The 18,775-nt window shown below is 37.7% G+C and overlaps 1 protein-coding gene and 1 long non-coding RNA gene across 2 annotated transcripts in view; both read left to right on the top strand.

Annotated features, from left to right (window-relative positions):
* Positions 1–18,775, top strand: part of SDK1 (sidekick cell adhesion molecule 1) — a 744,542-nt gene that overhangs the window by 182,136 nt on the left and 543,631 nt on the right. The gene's annotated exons all lie outside the window — the stretch shown is intronic.
* Positions 1–18,775, top strand: part of LOC129637546 (uncharacterized) — a 142,771-nt gene that overhangs the window by 79,811 nt on the left and 44,185 nt on the right. The gene's annotated exons all lie outside the window — the stretch shown is intronic.

Raw genomic sequence — 18,775 nt, 5'->3', positions numbered from 1 at the left:
ATCTTTAGAGAATTCCTGTTGGACTAGATTCCCTAGAGGAGATTACTTCAATCACTTAACTTGGATGTTAGCTTTGGTCACTTTTTCTTCCTTTCTCTATTTTGCTATTTCCAATTTTCTATATCTAGCAGATGGGGGGAAAACCTGATTAGGATTGTTTGAAATTATAACAATTAAATCCTGAGTGACAGCCTAAGGGACTGGCCTGTGCATAAAATGCTTTTAATGTGTGGACTTTTTGGCATCTATTTTGGTGACCTAGAAACATATTTTTGTTTATTTTGTGTTCTTAGATGTACTCTGGAAACATGATGTGTTCATGTAACAGAATTCTAAATAGACAAAGTGTTATTGCAAATTGTTCTGGAATAATTTGTTTTTTCTTGACCATTTCAATTGATCCAGTATGTGTACTTCTCTTATTGATGATAAAATGATTTTTTACTTTGTTCTCTAATCTTCCTACTGAATTAAATACTACTGGTCCTTAATTATCATAATCTTTATTTGTGTTGAACTAGAACAGTCCTTTGAACTTTTTGTAATTATAAACTATGTACAGGTTCTCAAAAGTAATAGATTATGTCTGAGAAGTATTTCTTACTTTTGATGCTCTCCAAGGTTCATATTTTGATTTCCTTTTGATTTACAAATGTTTGGAAATTTCAAGTATTCAGTAGCCATTTTAACTAATTCTTGGTTGTTGTTTTGCCCTCCTAGACCAGAGATGTACTTTTTTTATGATTTTATATGTTTTTATATAGATGGATTTCTAGTGATAGAAAAACCTTTAATAAAAATTCCATTTATATGTAAGCTCATTGTCATTTGCTTACAATGAATTAACCTATTAATGTTAAAATCATGGTTTTATTAAATCACTGCCATTAAAACAAAGCTATGAAATGAAAATTCATATGTACACAAGGATTGTTAATTGGAGGTTGCTGCTTCAGAATTTTAACATTCATTGTTTTGATAAAAATTGTTAACAAAATGTGTCACAAGATGATTTATTTTAATAGTATCTAATGCATTTAAAGTCTGATTATATATGCAAAATTTGGATTCACATGCATTTTCAGGACTACATATTTTGCATGAGCTTATATATACCTATATTTTTGACAAATGAAAGGACTTTTTGGTAGAAATCATCTCCAGCTTCTGATTTTCTGAGAGACTAGACAAATTGTTTATTTGTTCTGTAACACACTTTTCTTGGCTATAAAACTGAGATGAAGATGTTAATCCTGATTCTACCAAATCATTGCAATATCGTGAGGATTAATGAATGAATGTTTGTGAAATATTTTCTTCTTTTTAGAATTGGAGTTACCTAAATAGATGATATTATCATTAATATTATGTATTATGTTCAGTACAGTGGACTAGATAATGATGCCATTGTATCAGCCAATGTTTTGGATTTCTTTTAATTAAAATTACAGGGAGATAGTGGCATGCTTGCTGCAATCTTGTCCTCCTCTGCAAATGGCAAGTGAATATTAACACGAAATATTTAAATTATACATAATTACAAGGTTCTGAAGAATTTATCAGCTCTAGGGAAAAATAGGGAGTAAGAAAATATTAATTAAAATTCAAGAAATTCCAGCAATTGTACTTGGAACAGTTGGATTATTTGGCTTATGGTATTCATAATATTTTAGTATATTCATTTTTTGCCTGCAATGATTGAATCTTGTCAAACACAGTATACAGCAGTGAATAATCCACAAATGGATTAAAGAAAACAACTACATTTTATGATAGCATTAAAAAAGGTGAAATATTTAAGAATAAAGAGATGTGCAAGACTAGTATACCAAAAACTATAAAACATTGTTTTTTTTTTAAAATATTGTTAAAAGAAAGTAAAGAACATCTAAATAAATGGAAAGGCATGACATGTTTATAGATCAGAAAACTTGATATTATTAAAGTGACATTATTCCCCAAGTTGATCTACAGATTAAACACAATTCATATAAAAATCCAGCTGAATCTTTCTGTCTGTTGCAGAATTCATAGGCTGATCCTAAAGTCATATAGAAATACAAAGGATCCAAAATAACCAAATAATATTGAAAAAGAAAGTAAAATTGGAGGATTTGCACTTCCCAATTTCAGACACCCCAAAGCTACAGCGATCAAGACAGTGTGGTATTGGCATAAAGAAAGACATGTTGATCAATAGAGTAGAATTGAAACGGCAGAAATAAACCTTTACACTTAAAGTCTATTGATTTTTAACCAAAGTTCTAAGGCAACTGAATGGAAAAAAAAATAGTTTCAGGAAATTGTGCTGAGACAGCTGTATATCCACGTGTAAAGAAAGTTTTGGATCCCTACCTCACACCTGTACCAAAATAACTCTGTTTTTCTCTTCTATGGCTAACACTATAAAACTCTTAGAAGAAAACAGGAGTAAATCTTCAGACATTTAGGCATTAGTTTCTTAGATATTATACTGAAAGCGTAAGAAACAAAAGAAAAACACTCTTGTGGATTGCTCATGGGAATGTCACTTTGGGAAATAGTTTGGCAGTTCTTCAAAATGTCAAAGATACACTTATCATGCAAGCCAGCAGTTGTACTCCTAGATATGTATCCAAGAAAAATGAAAATATACATCCATTCAAAAATGTGTGCACAGGTGTTCCTAGCAGTGTTATTCATAATAGCCCCAAAGTGGAATCAATCCAAATGTCCATCAGCTGATTAGTAAATAAAATGTGCTATATCCATACCCTTGAATATTACTTAGCAATAAAAAGGAAGGAAATACTGCTGCATTCTGTAACATGAAAGAATCTTGAAAACATTATACTAAGTGAAGAAGATAGACACAAAGAACACATTTTGTTTGATTCTATCTATATAGAAGGTGCAGAACAGGCAAATCTATATACAGAGAAAGACAATAATTGCCTAGGGATAGGAGTGAGATGGGGAATGGGAATTAATTGCTAATAGAATTGAAGTTTCTCTTGGGATGATGAAATATTCTAAAATTGGATTGTCATAGTGATACAACTCATAGAATTGACTAAAATCCATTAAATTATACCCTTTAAACAGCTAAAATTATGATAAATGACATATCTCAATAGAACTTTCTTAAAACCCGGCTATTTCATAGTTGTAAGATGATATAAAATGAAAGTTTACGGACTGTGCTTCATAGACCATCTTGTTTCATGGAGATGTATTTGGAACTGCCATGGGTGATAGGGAAGACAGGGACAGGGACCTCGGGTGCCCTCAGGCTGCCTTCTGGCTTCTGACAAAGTCCCTCTTCTTTTATTCATTATATAGACTGTAGTTCCACATATTATTTTATTTGGAAAATATACTGCTTTAAAAAATAAGGTGAAGTATATGTTTAGGGCATCAACCACCATTTATAATAATTTGATTTATTCATACATCTACTATTTATTGAGCATTGAGCACCTCTATGTGCTTTGTATAATAATATAAGTAAATAAATAAGCAAGTAAAATACATAACATTTCAGGGAGTGATACAAGTCTAGATGTTTATTTTGGCTCTTTTTTCTATATGGTAAGATACTTGAGTATTAGAGTAATTTTCTTTAAAAAGTATAGATTGTATATAGTTGAAAAAAGTGAAGTAGAAATTTTCCTTTTTTTCTTACCTTCCTTTGGATTCAGAATTTTAAAGTACAACCTGTTATCTTTTGCCTTATTAACTAAAGCCCTTTAATTTTTACTGGTTGCTCTAGGGTTTTCATGTGTATTTGATTTATATTCTGTCTTTAAATATCAACCTCCTCATGTAAAAGACAGTAAGCCGGAGCAATGTGCTTTTGTTTTCCCCTTCCTGCCCTTTGTCCTGTTGCTATCACATATGTTTACATATGTATAAACTCTACAATTATTTTTTATTTTTACTTTTAACTGCTAGTTATTGTTTAAAGAAATTAAAAGAATAGGAAAATTAAATTTAAATTTACCTATATTTACCATTTACAGTGCTTTCTATTCCTTTTTGTAGTTTCAAGCTTTTATTATGCTTGTCTTTTACCTGAAGAACTTCCTTTAGCTCTTTTTAAAGTTCAGGTCTTTTGAAATCAGATTATCTCAACATTTTTTGGTTCTAGTTTTGAATGGCATTTTCACTGGATTGAGAATTGCAGGGTGGCAGCTTTTTTTTTTAATTTATTTCCTTAAAGAGAAGGATTTTCTTCCATTGTCTTCTGACTTGCATTGTCTGTATGGAAAGTCAGGAATAGCTCTTAATCTATTTTCTCTTTTCCTCTGACTACTTTGTAAGTTTGTCACTGGTTTTCAGACATATAATTATTATGTGCCTTGGTATGTTTTCTTGGTTTTATTCTGTTTGAGGTTTATAGGCCTTTTGGATATGTGGATTCATGTTCTTAACTAATTTCTCAAATGTAAACACTTCACTTTCTTCCAAGACTCCAGGGACATCTGAAACACATTGCTTGATGGTTTTCCTGATTACTGGGACTTGTCTGTGTCATTGGCTCTTTTTCTCCCCATGCTTCAGTCTGCACAGTCTCTAATGCCCTGTATTCAAACCTACTGTTTGGTTCTTCTCCCAACTTTATGTGATTTTTAAGCACATTCAGTCACTTTTTCATTTTGGGCATTGTGTTTTTCACCTCTAGATTTTTTCCCTATATTTTCATCTAAATTAATTGTTTATTTTCTTTTAAATTTCCACTTGAAGTTGTTGCCTATTAAATCTATCCTCTCTGTCATTGCTGTATCTGCTTATATTGCTTGATTTTTCTTCTGGTTAAGTTACATTTTCCTTTAAAAGCATTTATTGTTTTCTTTTTTTCTGGTGGCCAGCTAAATTACATGTGTGTCAACTTGATCTCTTCAAGTCTGTCTTTTGAGTTTTGATTGGTGAGTGAAAAGTGGTCCTTACTGTAGCAGTGTTTTAGCCCTAATTCTAAATCATGGTCTTCAACTCAACAAATACCTCTGGTGTTTAGGGAAGTTCGAGTGGGACTGTGATGTCCTCCAACCCTGTGTGCACTCCAGTAACTATCCAGCTTATTTCTCTCCAGTTGATTTTTTTTTTTTTTTTTTGCCTTGTCTCTTATCTTACCCACACATGTACAGTTTTTTTCAGGCAAAGAATCAAGGGGATTGTATGCTGATTTTTGGACTTCTTTGTCGGTAAAACACCTCCTTTGTTAGTGTTCTCCACAAACTCCTGTCATCTGTCTCTCCAGCTGACAAGTCCAGCTGCTTGGGCTCCCACCCGCCATAACATGGTCCAGTAAATGTCTAAAGGCAGAAATCCAGGGTGACTGTAGGGCTCACCTCATTTGTTTCCTTTTTCTTGGGCATCATAGTCTAGTGACAGAAAACAGTTATTTCTCATATTTTGTTCATATTTCTCATATTTTGTCTTCTAGTTTTTTTACTCCAGGAATCCTGGTCCAATGCTAGGTATTTCACAGTATCTAGCAGTCCCTTTATTATTTGTCTTGTTAATATTTTGTCAGCTTGATTAGTGCAAAGACTTTCTCCTGTCTGTCTTGTATCATTGAGTCTGGAACAAAGCCTAAGACATATTAAGTGGTTAGTAAATATTTGCGGAATGTTTTATTGAATAGATGATCTCCCCCTTTCTCCTGTATGTTCTATATCCCCTACTGGGCTGACGTCCTCCAGTTAGCATTATACATGCCTTTATCTCCCCTTGTCTTAAAAAACCATTTCTGGACCTGCTGTCATAATTCTCAACCTGTCTCATTCTTGCTTTCACCTAGTATTTCTCTAGCAGTAGCATTTGTCAGGGTTACTGCTGGCTCCCCTGTTACTTAAGTGAGCAGACTGTCTCTCTACTTATCTTATTTAATTTCTGGTGGCACTTGACACTTCCTGAAATTCCACACGCCTGCCCCACTTTCTTCTTTCTTTCTTTTGTTTTCTTTTTTTTAATAATCACAATTTCCTACTTTTCTTCTTCCCTTTTGGGCTATTCTTTTCTTTCCTGATTTCTTTCTTTTTTACCAGGCATAAAATGATGTCAATTATTGAGTATTGTCTGTGGTCTTTGTCTTTTCTGATTATGCACACGCCTCCTTGGCAATCTCGAATACTTCTGTAACTTGAATTAGCATCCACAAACTGGAGTTTTCCATGTATTTTTTTCTGGCCATACTTTTTTCTCAGCTTTAGATTCATGTAGAGAGCTGACTTTTGTCTTCCCTGTCCATCAGACTGTCAGACTCAGTATACTTCAAATTGATCAAACTGATCATTACTCTTGGCTCTCTGACATTATCATTCTTCAGACTGCAACTTAGATATCTAATTCCAATAATCCTTTCCTAATTCTCCAATGATTTTTGTACTTTTTTGTCTCAGCATATAGAACCTTTGTTTGGAAATTGCCCTGTATTGCATCGGCCTTGCCCCAGGGTTGTTTGTTTCCAAAATTAGGTTGTAGGTAAGTTCTTTGATGGCAGGAACTAAAATATATAAGTAGGTATTTAGTAAGTATATGTTCAGTGAACAAATGAAGAAATGAGATTTACAGAAAGTGATTATTTCTTTTACTGAATGTGGCATGTAGTTTTTTCTTTTGCTCCTCAAGTTACTTCCCTCATAGCTCAGTCGGTGAAGAATCCACTTGCAATGCAGGAGACCTGGGTTTGATTCCTGGGTGGGGAAGATGCCCTGGAGAAGGAAATGGCAACCCACCCCAGTGTTCTTGCCTGGGAAATCCCGTGGACAGAGGAGCCCGGTGGGCTACAGCTACAGTCCATGGGGTTGCAAGAGTAGGACAAGACTTAGCAACTAAACCACCACTGCCTAAAGAATAAACACATTTAAAATGTAGCTAATTGAATGTTCTAGTAATCGCTGTAGCAGTGATGGCAGTCATAGCAGGCAGGCGGTGATGAACTTAACATTTTATGATGGCCTAAGGAATGGGGTCTGTGTGTGTGTTTGTGTGTGTGTGTGCACATGTGTGTTTATGCATGCTTGTGGGATAATGTGGGCATATATGTACACAGTCCATGCTAAAGGAACAGTCAGAATCTGAAGTAAGATTAAGCTGCATTAGATAATGGAATTGTGCCTGGTGACTTGAACCCCAAGGTGCCGGCAGTGACACACATCCTTGGGTAGGGGGGCGGTGCTCAGGCTTTCCTGTTGCAGTGTGTTCCCAATATTAGTGACGGGGGCTTCTCAGGCTGACCCTGAAGCCAGAGGTACTTGGGCATGAATCCCAGCCCTGCCAAGATGTGACCTAAGACATGTATTCACCTTTTCATGTTCCAGTTTTCTCACGTGTAAAAATGGGAATGATTTGTAAGGCATGTAAGGGTGCCTGGCACATAATCATTGCTATTTAAGGGTTTGTTAAGTAAATGCTTAAAACCACAATCTTAGGGGTTATTCTGTCATCCCTGTTTTACAGATGCAAAACTGTGGGCCAGGCAGCTGAGTGTCCCCGGGTTCCTCGGGGAACAGAACTGACCTTTCTCCAGGTCCTTTTCCCTACATCATGCCTGCATCTTCACGCACCATGTGACCCTCCGTTTAACAGCGTGGTCAGCCTCCCACAGCAGCTGTCACTCAGGGCAGGCGTTTTCTACCGTTGGCCCTGGGTAGGATTTCTGGAAGAAAAGGAGCAGGACGGGCAGAGGGAGGAGCCCCCAGTACACATGGGGAGTGAGCATGTGGGGCCCACACCTTAGAGTAGAGTGAATGAGATCAGTGGCTCTCAGCTAGGCTGCGCGTGAGGATCAGGGCCTCGGTGCCTGTCGCAGCTCCCCGAGTGGCCCTGAGGCGCAGCCGTGGTTGGGCAGATCCACCGATGTAGACTGGGTGGAGGCTCAGTTATGCTTGCGCCTCCAGGCTTTTCAGGAGGCGGCCTTCTCAGCAGGAGATCTCACAGCGCTTTGGCTGTGCTTGGACCTGGGAACTTTGTTTTTTTTTTCAGTGCAACTTGAATTTCACTTGTGCACCACTGTGTGCTCCTAGTCATGAGGCAGGTGTGTGTGAGGTGGGGAGGAATCTAGTGTATCAAGGGGTGTAAAATTTCACAGGGAAGCAGGCTGGGTGCTCAACGTGTTACGGATTTGCACAGAAGATTCTGTCCTACCCTACGTGTAACCCTAGGCTGCTTGAAATTTTCATTTCACCTGTGTTTGCTGCCCGTGCAGTGTTTGGTTGTTTATGTCCTGTGACTGTATTTCAACTGGGTGCTGATATTCTGATGTTTTGCTTAGAAAAGAATTAAGATGGTAGACGGACAATGAAGTGAAGAATTGAAGGATAGTCAGTGGCTAGCTTTGGAGAAGGAATGTCTTTATCTTTCTTACTGCTCTTTTTGGATATTCCAGGGCATGCTTTTTTTCCACAATGAGTATAGTTTCTTGATGTCTGATAATAATGACCTTTCGCAGTACGGACATCAAGTATCACTGGTCTTAAAAGAGAAGTGAACATTTAAAATTTATTTGTAGGTGGATTACCATCGGCACCACTCTTTTCACTTGGCACACGTTTGTTTAGTATGCTCTGTGTGCCGAGCTGTTCTGTGTCACCCCCCACATACACCTGGGAACGTGGGCTTCAGGTGCTGCTAGTTGTACAGGGCCCGCCGGCCACTGCATGAGACACGAGATGCGCGTTTCATCCCTGGGTCGGGAAGATCCCCTGGAGAAGGGTGTGGCAACCCGCTCCAGTATTCTTGCCTGGAGAATTCCACAGAGCAGCCTGGTGGGCTACAGTCCATGGGGTCACAAAGAGTCAGACACAACTGAAGCGACTTAGCACATACACTCATGTGCCAATGAAACTCTAGATGCTTGGGAGACATCAGTGAGCAAAATGGGCAGAAATCCTGCTCTCATTGAGCTTCTATTTAGTGACAGTATTCACTGGGGACAAAGAGTAAGTAATAGACACATGCTGCAAACTAGGCGCTATGAGGAATAAACAGAGCAGATGTGAGCGATGGAGTTGAGTGGCCTGCAGTTGTAGATAGAGTGGTTGAGGGAGGGCTTCATGGAGGCGGTGACATTCGAGCAGACTGGAGAGAAGTGAGGGAATGAACAGTGCAGTTGTTAGGAAGGAATGTGCTAGTGAGTGTGAATGGCATATGGGGTGCAGATCAGAGACACCTTCCACAGATTTCTGTGAGCAACTAGAAGGCCGTGCGCTGCAGATGACAGAGGCCAGCAGAAGAAAAGTAAGCTAGAGATCACAGGGGCATGGGCGGCCATGTGTTTGCAAGGATTTGGTTTTGACTTTGTGTCAGATGGGAAGCCGTCAGCACCAGAGGTGACCAGATCCAGCAGAAAAGGACTTGCGGTGAGGAAGAGCATGGGGATGAGGGTGAAAGCAGGGAGCCGGGCCAGGGGCTGTTGCAGGAAGACAGGCAGAGGGGGTTGGATGGGGGTGTCAGGGGTGCTGGGAGGTGGGGGAACCAGGCCGGGGGCTGTTGCAGGAAGACAGGCAGACGGGGGTTGGATGGGGGTGTCAGGGGTGCTGGAAGGTGGAGCCAATGGGATTCCACGGTGGACGTGTCCTCTGAGATGAGGGGTCAAGGATGGCCCCCACCCTGCTTGTTTTCTCTTGGCGTTTACCACAGGCTGCAGCTGGTAATTTAATAAGGTGATACTGAGTTTTATTTCTTCCATGTTTGGGCATTTTAAACGTAATTTGCTACATTCTGAAAGCTATATTTTGATTATATGTAATCTATATATTTACATGGAACCTTACTTTATTCTCATTATTATTCTCCAAGTGGTAATATCTTCACCTATTTATCTGGTCTGAGATTTTGTGTTTGATTTCAGGGCTAAAGTTTTTAAATAAAGCTATAGTTGAAAAAATATCTTCAATTCTTGGATTATTTAAAGTTCATTAAGTGGATTATTTGGGTCATTTTACTTACATTAATGCTTTACATTAAAATTTTCCTGTTTAATGAATATGTAATTAATGAGTAAAATTTGCTAATCAAATTGTCAGACTCTGTTAAATACCTTGTTGAAATGTTTATTTAACAGTTATTCCTGTCTCCTTAATATTGTGGAATTCCTTCTAATCCAGATTTTTCCTGGTAATTGTGAAAAGTGGCAGCATTTCACAATTATTTTTTTAAACGTCTAATGAAAAAAAGGTAGGAAATTATAAAGCATAAAAAAATTAAAGAAGAAAAAAATAAAATCAACCATAATTTTACCATTCTGAGTCAACCATTCCTAATGTTATTATTTTTCCCATCTTTTTATTTCTATGCTTACTTGTATGAATAGTTGAGATTTGGGGTAAATGTAATTTTGTGACTTTTTTCACACTTAACATCACAATAAAAGCTTCTTTTCCTGTTTTGTTGAAAATTCATCATGTCATTGTAAGAACTGTGTGATTGTAATGAGATTTAACATTCACCTATTCTTAGAAATGTTGGTTATCTTCACCTTTTAAAAGATATAAACAGCATTTATATGTATGCACAATTAAAATAACTGCATAAAAACCTTTCCTGTATTTTAGATTATTTTCTTACAGTACATTCTCAGAAATTAAGTGACTGATTTGGAGAACAGAAACATTTTTGAGGGTCTTATATGCACATTATGAGGTAGCTTTCCAAAAATTATACTAATAAATATGATGCAGTCAATATTGAGCTGTTTTATTCCAATGTTTTATCTCATTGTGTATGTGTTAGTCGCTCAGTCATGTCTGACTCTCTGCGACCTCATGGGGTGTAGCCCACCAGGCTCCTCTGTCCATGGAATTCTCCAGGCAAGAATACTGGAGTGGGTAGCCACTCTCTTCTCCAGGGAATCTTCCTGACCCAGGAATTGAGCCTGGGTTTCCTGCATTGCAGACAGATTCTTTACCATCTGAGCTCGTTCAGTTCAGTTCAGTTCAGTTCAGTCGCTCAGTTGCATCCGACTCTTTGCGACCCCATGAATCGAAGCACGCCAGGCCTCCCTGTCCATCACCAACTCCTGGAGTTTACCCAAACTCATGTCCATTGAGTCGGTGATGCCATCCAGCCATCTCATCCTCTGTCGTCCCCTTCTCCCCCTGCCTCCAATCCCTCCCAGCATCAGGGTCTTTTCCAATGAGTCAACTCTTAGCATGAGGTGGCCAGAGTATTGGAGTTTCAGCTTCAGCATCAGTCCTTCCAATAGACACCCAGGACTGATCTCCTTTAGGATGGACTGGTTGGATCTCCTTGCAATCCAAGGGACTCTCAAGAGTCTTCTCCAACACCACAGTTCAAAAGCATCAATTCTTCGGCGCTCAGCTTTCTTCACAGTCCAACTCTCATCCATACATGACCACAGGAAAAACCATAGCCTTGACTAGACGGACCTTTGTTGGCAAAGGAATGTCTCTGCTTTTCAATATGCTATCTAGGTTGGTCATAACTTCCCTTCCAAGGAGGAAGCGTCTTTTAATTTCATGGCTGCAGTCACCATCTGCAGTGATTTTGGAGCCCAGAAAAATAAAGTCTGACACTGTTTCCACTGTTTCCCCATCTATTTCCCATGAAGTGATGGGACCAGATGCCATGATCTTAATTTTCTGAATGTTGAGCTTTAAGTTAACTTTTTCACTCTCCTGTTTTACTTTCATCAAGAGGATTTTTAGTTCCTCTTCACTTTCTGCCATAAGGGTGGTGTTATCTGCATATCTGGGGTTATTGATATTTCTCCCGGCAATCCTGATTCCAGCTTGTGCTTCTTCCAGTCCAGCGTTTCTCATGATGTACTCTGCATATAAGTTAAGCAGGGTGACAATGTACAGCCTTGACATACTCCTTTTCCTATTTGGAATCAGTCTGTTCCATGTCCAGTTCTAATTGTTGCTTCCTGACCTGCATATAGGTGTCTCAAGAGGCAGGTCAGGTGGTCTGGTATTCCCATCTCTTTCAGAATTTTCCACGGTTTATTGTGATCCACACAAAGGCTTTGGCATAGTCAATAAAGCAGAAATGGATGTTTTTCTGGAACTCTCTTGCTTTTTCCATGATCCAGAGGATGTTGGCAATTTGATCTCTGGTTCCTCTGCCTTTTCTAAAACCAGGTTGAACATCTGGAAGTTCACAATTCACATATTGCTGAAGCCTGGCTTGAAGAATTTTGAGCATTACTTCACTAGCATGTGAGATGAGTACAACTGTGTGGTAGTTTGAGCATTCTTTGGCATTGCCTTTCTTTGGGATTGGAATGAAAACTGACCTTTTCCAGTCCTGTGGCCACAGCTGAGCTTTCCAAATTTGCTGGCATATTGAGTGCAGCACTTTCACAGCATTATCTTTCAGGATTTGAAATAGCTCAACTGGAATTCCATCACCTCCACTAGCTTTGTTCGTAGTGATGCTAAGCTCATTAGATCCTCTTAAAATTCCTGTGTGGGGGTACCTGTGATGACCCTGTTTTATCTCTGGAGAAAAGGAAGCCCAGGGAGATGGTGGAAGCAGAGTCAGGATTGAAAGCCGGGTGGCCTGTCTCCTCCACAGCCCTTGCTTTTGCGCCTGTTTGCTGTGCTGCTTTGCAGGAAAGCACTGCATTGGTTTTCAGTCCCAGATGACTACTATTTTAAAATTTTGGTTTTAAAAATCTCCATAATTTTATAGTAGAGACATTTTTTCATGTTTTGGTTTACTTGGAAAAATTAATGAAAAATTATTCACATGTGTATTATCCATTTGCATTTCTTGTTTTGTTGTTGTTTTTTCATAACCTTAAATTGTTATTAACTTGCTGTGAAACAGCCTATCTATATTGTGTCATGTTTGTCACAAATATTTAGTGTAGGTTTCTGATTTGCATTTCAATTTTAAGTTGGCTTTAATTTTTAGGTTGGCTTCCCTGGTGGCTCAGACAGTAAAGCGTCTACTTTACCCTGCAATGTGGGAGACCCGGGTACAATCCCTGGGTTGGGAAGATCCCCTGGAGAAGGAAATGGCAACCCACTGCAGTGCTCTTGCCTGGAAAATGCTATGGACAGAGGAGCCTGATAGGCTACAGTCCATGGGGTCGCAAAGACTTGGACACAACCGAGGGACTTCTCTTTCTTTGATTGCAGGTTTTCAGTTTTAAAAAAAGTATGGTTTGAGAAGATAAATTTGTTTCTTTTATCGTTTCTTCTATTTCTTTGAACCATAGAAACATCATCCAGAAAGTTGATAAATATTTACATATACATTTTTTTCCCTAATTATGGGATTTCGTTTGGAATTGTGTTCACCTTATAAATCAATTTGAGAGTAACTGACATTTAAAAAATAGTCTTCCTATAGACAGCAACTCTCTTTATTCAAATCTTTGTCATGTTTAGTGTCTCTTAATGAAGACTTAATACTCATGTGGCAGAAACATGAAAATATGGTATACAATATAAAAAAAGTAGTGGCATTTTAGAAACAAGGAAAGGGCGGAAGGACAAGATAGGTTATAAGCCTTATAAGGTACGTTTCAGAGCTACAGACTTACTGTCTGGAGTTTGTATGTTTTTCCAAGTGTGATTTTTTTCCCCTTCATTTTATAAGTTGAATATGCTACATGAGCATCTTTTGTTTTCTGGGCATGTTTTTATGTGTCAATGTGTATTTTCTGTTAATGAAACAAGGAAAAAATATGCAGTTACAACTCACAAATGTATTTATAGAAAATTTACTTATCGGATAGATTAGCTTTGGTTGCTTTCAACAGAAAATCCACATGGCTTGAACAAGGGAGAGATTAATTTTCTCTTGCATTAAGAGAGGTAGGCAGTCCAGGGCTGGCATGGTAGGTCCACAGTGGTTAGGACTCAGGCCTCATGTGATTCATCAGCCTGCCATGGAGAGCATTGTCGTTATGCTAGAGGGATGCTCTCATGCAACGGTCATGTGTTTTGGCTTGTAGGAAGGAGGAGAGCTGAGGAACACAGAGCAAATGGTATATACCCAGCTTTCTATTAGGGAGGTGTCTACCTGCACTCTTTCTCACTGGCTGAACCTTAGGGCTGTGAACAAGATACAGTATTTTGTGCCCAGCTAGAAATCAGGAGTTCTTATTACTGAAGAGGAATTGGAGAACAGATACTGGGATAGATAAGTAGCCATCTCTGCTCCGCTTTACTGAATGTTCTCTTTTTACATACAAACAAAAAAGCATCTATTTTATGTGTAATAAGAGCAAAGGGAACATTTGTGATACTAATTAGAAAAAGAATCCCTTTGGCCATTTTCACCACTGACTGTAAAGATTCAGGATGAGACATTGTCAGGCTTGGAAGGTACCTTGAACACTGTTGTTCCTTTGACATCTCTCTGAATATCTGTGGGCTCAGGAGGCAGATGAGAGAATGGAGAGACTGGATTGGCCAGGAAAAGACTGGACCTGAAGGTGCAGCAACTTCTTCCTCTGCTGTGTTGTTGAATAATCTTGGGAAGTTCAGCGTGTCTTGGACTGAGAGCTGACTCTTAACTCTTGGGACCATTCTAAGAAATAATCCCTTAAGAGGAAAGCCTTCTGCATTTTAGAAAAAGAAGAAAATTTGTTATTTCTTGTTGTGTCTAAGAAGGAGAGGTAGCCTAGTCAGCAAAATTCTGGAGGGCAAAAATTGCATCCTTATGAGTTGTTCAGCACAGGTTCATCTGCATAAGGCTCACATTACCAATTACTTTAAGTTACAAATGCATTGTTAAGAAATCACAATAACATAGTCTCAAAGCTATAAATCATTGTATTTTGATCAATTTTTGAAGACTGAAACGAAACTAATGAAAAGTCTTACCAACAAGGACCTAACTGGGAAAGATTGAGGGCAGGAGGAGAAGGGGACGACAGAGGATGAGATGGTTGGATGGCATCACCGACTCAATGGACGTGGGTTTGGGTGGACTCCAGGAGTTGGTGATGGACAGGGAGGCCTGGCGTGCTGCGGTTCATGGGGTCGCAAGGAGTTGGACACGACTGAGTGACTGAACTGAACTGAAATGGGAAAAGAATTTGGAAAAGAATAGATACATGTACTTGTATAACTGAACTACTTGCTATACACCTGAAACTATCACATTATTAATCAACTGTATTCCAATATAAAAAGTTAAAAAGTCTTCACTATGTATAAGAGGCTTAGCTTTTTGACTTTTGGAAATATTCTTGTAGTATAATTAGAAGGGCTTTCTGCATATGTAATTATTTCATTACTAGTTGTTATTTTATGCTTATAACTGATCATATGAGAACTAGTTAAAATATTAAGTCTTCAGTGCATTAAGTTAGAAGAGTGTAAGGAAATTTTAGAACTCTCCTTTGCTCTACCTTTTAAAGAACTTACCCTTTAACTCAAAAAATATTTTCTTGTTTTTGGTCCACTTTCAAAATAGGCATGTATGTGTATAGTGCTTAATATATGTATATATAAACTCCATCCCCTATATATAAATATATATACAAACACCTATATGAGATATATATATATCCCTACATACTATATTTATGTAAATTATACATATGTATCTACATCTTATGTATAAGTCACATATTTATATATAATGTTTGCACATGCACATACCTATGTATAATTACTCTCACACTCAAAGACACACAGACACACATACTACCTATGTCAAACCATCCTCCTGGATGATTCTGTAATCTTTTAGTCAAAGCTGACTTTTATACATTGAATTTATTTGCCACAGGCTAATAATTGAAAGTGTAATAAGATATTTTAAAGTATTTTACTTTAAAGGGCTGTTTTGTATTTTAAGTAATAAAGACATAGTCGTTAAACCTTTTATGAAAACATGCTCCTGATTTCTAGATGAAATATTTTTAGAGCTTTCATGACCTCTTAAAGAAGTAGTGTACTACTCACAATACTTTTGCAAAATGTTCTGAAGATACATTAATCAGGGAGTAATAGCCTTTCAAGTGAATTATTGTGGGTTTGTATAAATGATAATTTTGGAAAGTTCATGGAAGACTTTTGTGAAAAACTCTGATTATCTTCTAACAGTTAACAATTTGAAATATATCCAGTATTATACATTTTTACTTTTAAAGAAATTGATACAAAATCATACAAAGGAAAGCATCACTTTCTTAAGAATCCATTAACTGTAATAGACTTCATTACCTATAATTTGGGGACATGGAAAAACTGCTCACTTACAGAGCTATGAAATGCAATGTTGGGTCAGATCAGCCTGCTAGGAACTCTCTGATGTTGGCAACCAGAGACTGATTTTGGTATGTTTGTCTTGGATTATGTCCTGTTAGAGGATTAGGGTTATAAGCAAACAGCCCTGATTTTCCTCTGTGACCTGTATTGTGTGCACCATTCATAAATGTATGGAAACTCTTATTGAACCTCCTTACATTTTTAGTCTGAACCATTTCTGGAAGGAACTTATTCCTAAGCAATTACTTCTGAAAGAATACCAGCAATTGCTCTGATGGTCAGGAAATTACAACTTTCAGGTTTATGAGTGTGCCCCATAATTCAAGCATGTCCATCTTTTCATGAAAACTTCAGTTATCCCCAATTTACTCTTCTGTTTTGTAGTGTGCTGATGTTTTTAGTCTATCTTTATGTGGGTTTCTTATGTCCACTTTATTATTTTAGCTTAGTTTTGTTTTATTTGCTGCCTCTCCTCTTGGATTGTACCCATGTGAATTCAGTACAGTGTCAGAGGCATAAACACATCATGGTTCCACAAAAGAGGAAGTCAAGTCATGTTCCATTTCAAATGCTCTTCCTGATGATACTTGTCACTTTTACATGCTTTCTGCAGGCGGTTATTGAGCCTGTTTCATTAGGAAATGCCCCAGGACAATTTAGGGAGCCACGAATATGTCACCACACATGATTCATAGCTCAGGGCCTGTCATCTCTGGAGCAGGCTGAGTTATTATCTGGAGTGTGTTACCTGCAGGTTGTCCATGTTGATACCCACCGCTCTTCCGATGAAGCACTTAGCTTTTTCATGTTGCGTGATCTATTAGCCTGTAACTTTATTACCGCCCAGTGCTTTCTCTTGCTAGCTCATCTAGAGAATTTCTTGTGCATCTCTTCTCCTAGGTCATCATCAAATAAGACCATTTTTCTAGTGGCTGACACTGCAGTTGAAATTGCTTTTTCCAGAAAACAAGTTTCTTGTTACTGCGCTACCTTTACCCGATGACTGTTTTTCCTAATGGTGAATTCATTTTGTATTTCGTTAGTCTGTTTTAGTGCCCTCACTCTACTTGGTGCAGAAGCCTACCTGGATACTTAAAGAGCCAAATTAAAGTTACAGTTTTAGGCCCTGTCTTGTCAAGAAATAATTAATCTTTCAAAGTGTTTTAGCGAGGTATTTATGCTTATAGTATTATTTTTGCCTAGAAGATGTTTGTAAGTTTGTAAGTTTACCCAATGTTGATATAAGGCAAGAGAATATATAATTTTTAGGTGAATAACTTATTTTGTACTATCCTTTTTGGAAAAGAGAATAGTAATACATATGAAGAAGTCTTAAAGTGTGAGCCTTTCTACCCAATAATTATACTTCTCAGAATTTATTGTAGGAAATAGTAACAATAATAGCTAACATCTCTATACCACTTGCTGCATTTTAGATGCTGTTTTAAAGCATTTTACATGTATTAACTAACTCATCACAACCCTATGAGATAGATACTGTTGTTTCCATTTTTTTAGACTAAAAAATTGAGGAACCAAAAGCTAAATAACTTGTCCAGTATCACTTACCTAGTGAATGGTGAAGCCAGGATTTTATTTTGCCTCTATTAGTCTCAGAGATATGCAGTAAAATATGTGTAATAGATGAAAATTTTTGAATATACTTATATTTCCACAAATAGAGGTTGTTATTGAATAAGAAGAAAATCATACAGTAGAATTCTATGAGATTAAAAAAATTCAAGTTGTAGAAAATGCCTTCCATTATGCTAAACCTTAAAAAAAGTATGAAACTATTTTTATAAAAAGTAGAAAAAGTAATAGACATAAATTTGAATACCGATATTACATAAATAAACTAGGAAATCATCTAACAGAATATTAACAGTATTGACTACCCCTGGATGTTGGGATTATGGTTGATTTTATTTGTGCGTGTATTTTTTCTGTTTCCTAAGTTTTTTTCCATTGAGGATGTTATTCTACGTTTGGAAAGAAAGGTTATTCTTGATGCGAGTGTTAAAAAGTCTGCCTGCAATGCAGGAGACGTAAGAGACATGTCTTACACGTCTTCAGTCGCTGAGTTGGGAAGATCCCCTGGAGAAAGAAATGGCAACCCACTCCACTATTCTTGCCTGGAGAATCCCATGGACAGAGGAGCCTGGTGGGCTGTGGTCCATGGGGTTGCAAAGAGTTGGACACAACTGAACTATTGAGCCACAAAATTTAAAAAAGATTTTTTCAATAATTAGATTAAAAGTTACTACCTTTAAGTATATTTTAGTCATGTAGCAGTTAAGTAAATAAAAATGCTAAGTGTCATGTTATCAGAATCTTCTCCAGAGCCCTTCCTGTGGTGGTTACACTCACACCCTCCCTGAATTTGGTACAGTGATCTTGTAAATAACATGTTGTCCAGATTTGACCAACAAGTTCATAATTTCACTGTCTTTCCCCCTAGGGCTTCTGCATGAAGCTGTGTGGTTCATTGGTTTATCTACATCTGTCTCTACTTTGTGTGTTAAGAACATCAGGTGCAGTTATCTGCCTGCTCTGTTGAGCCTTTGGATGGTTATCTCGTTAGTACAGCATTT

The sequence above is a fragment of the Bubalus kerabau genome, chromosome 23 (assembly GCF_029407905.1).
Source record: "Bubalus kerabau isolate K-KA32 ecotype Philippines breed swamp buffalo chromosome 23, PCC_UOA_SB_1v2, whole genome shotgun sequence".
In the NCBI taxonomy this organism is placed as follows: domain Eukaryota; kingdom Metazoa; phylum Chordata; class Mammalia; order Artiodactyla; family Bovidae; genus Bubalus; species Bubalus kerabau.
The sequence above is the reverse complement of the archived record's forward strand: the minus strand, read 5'-3'. Positions and strand labels throughout refer to the sequence as shown.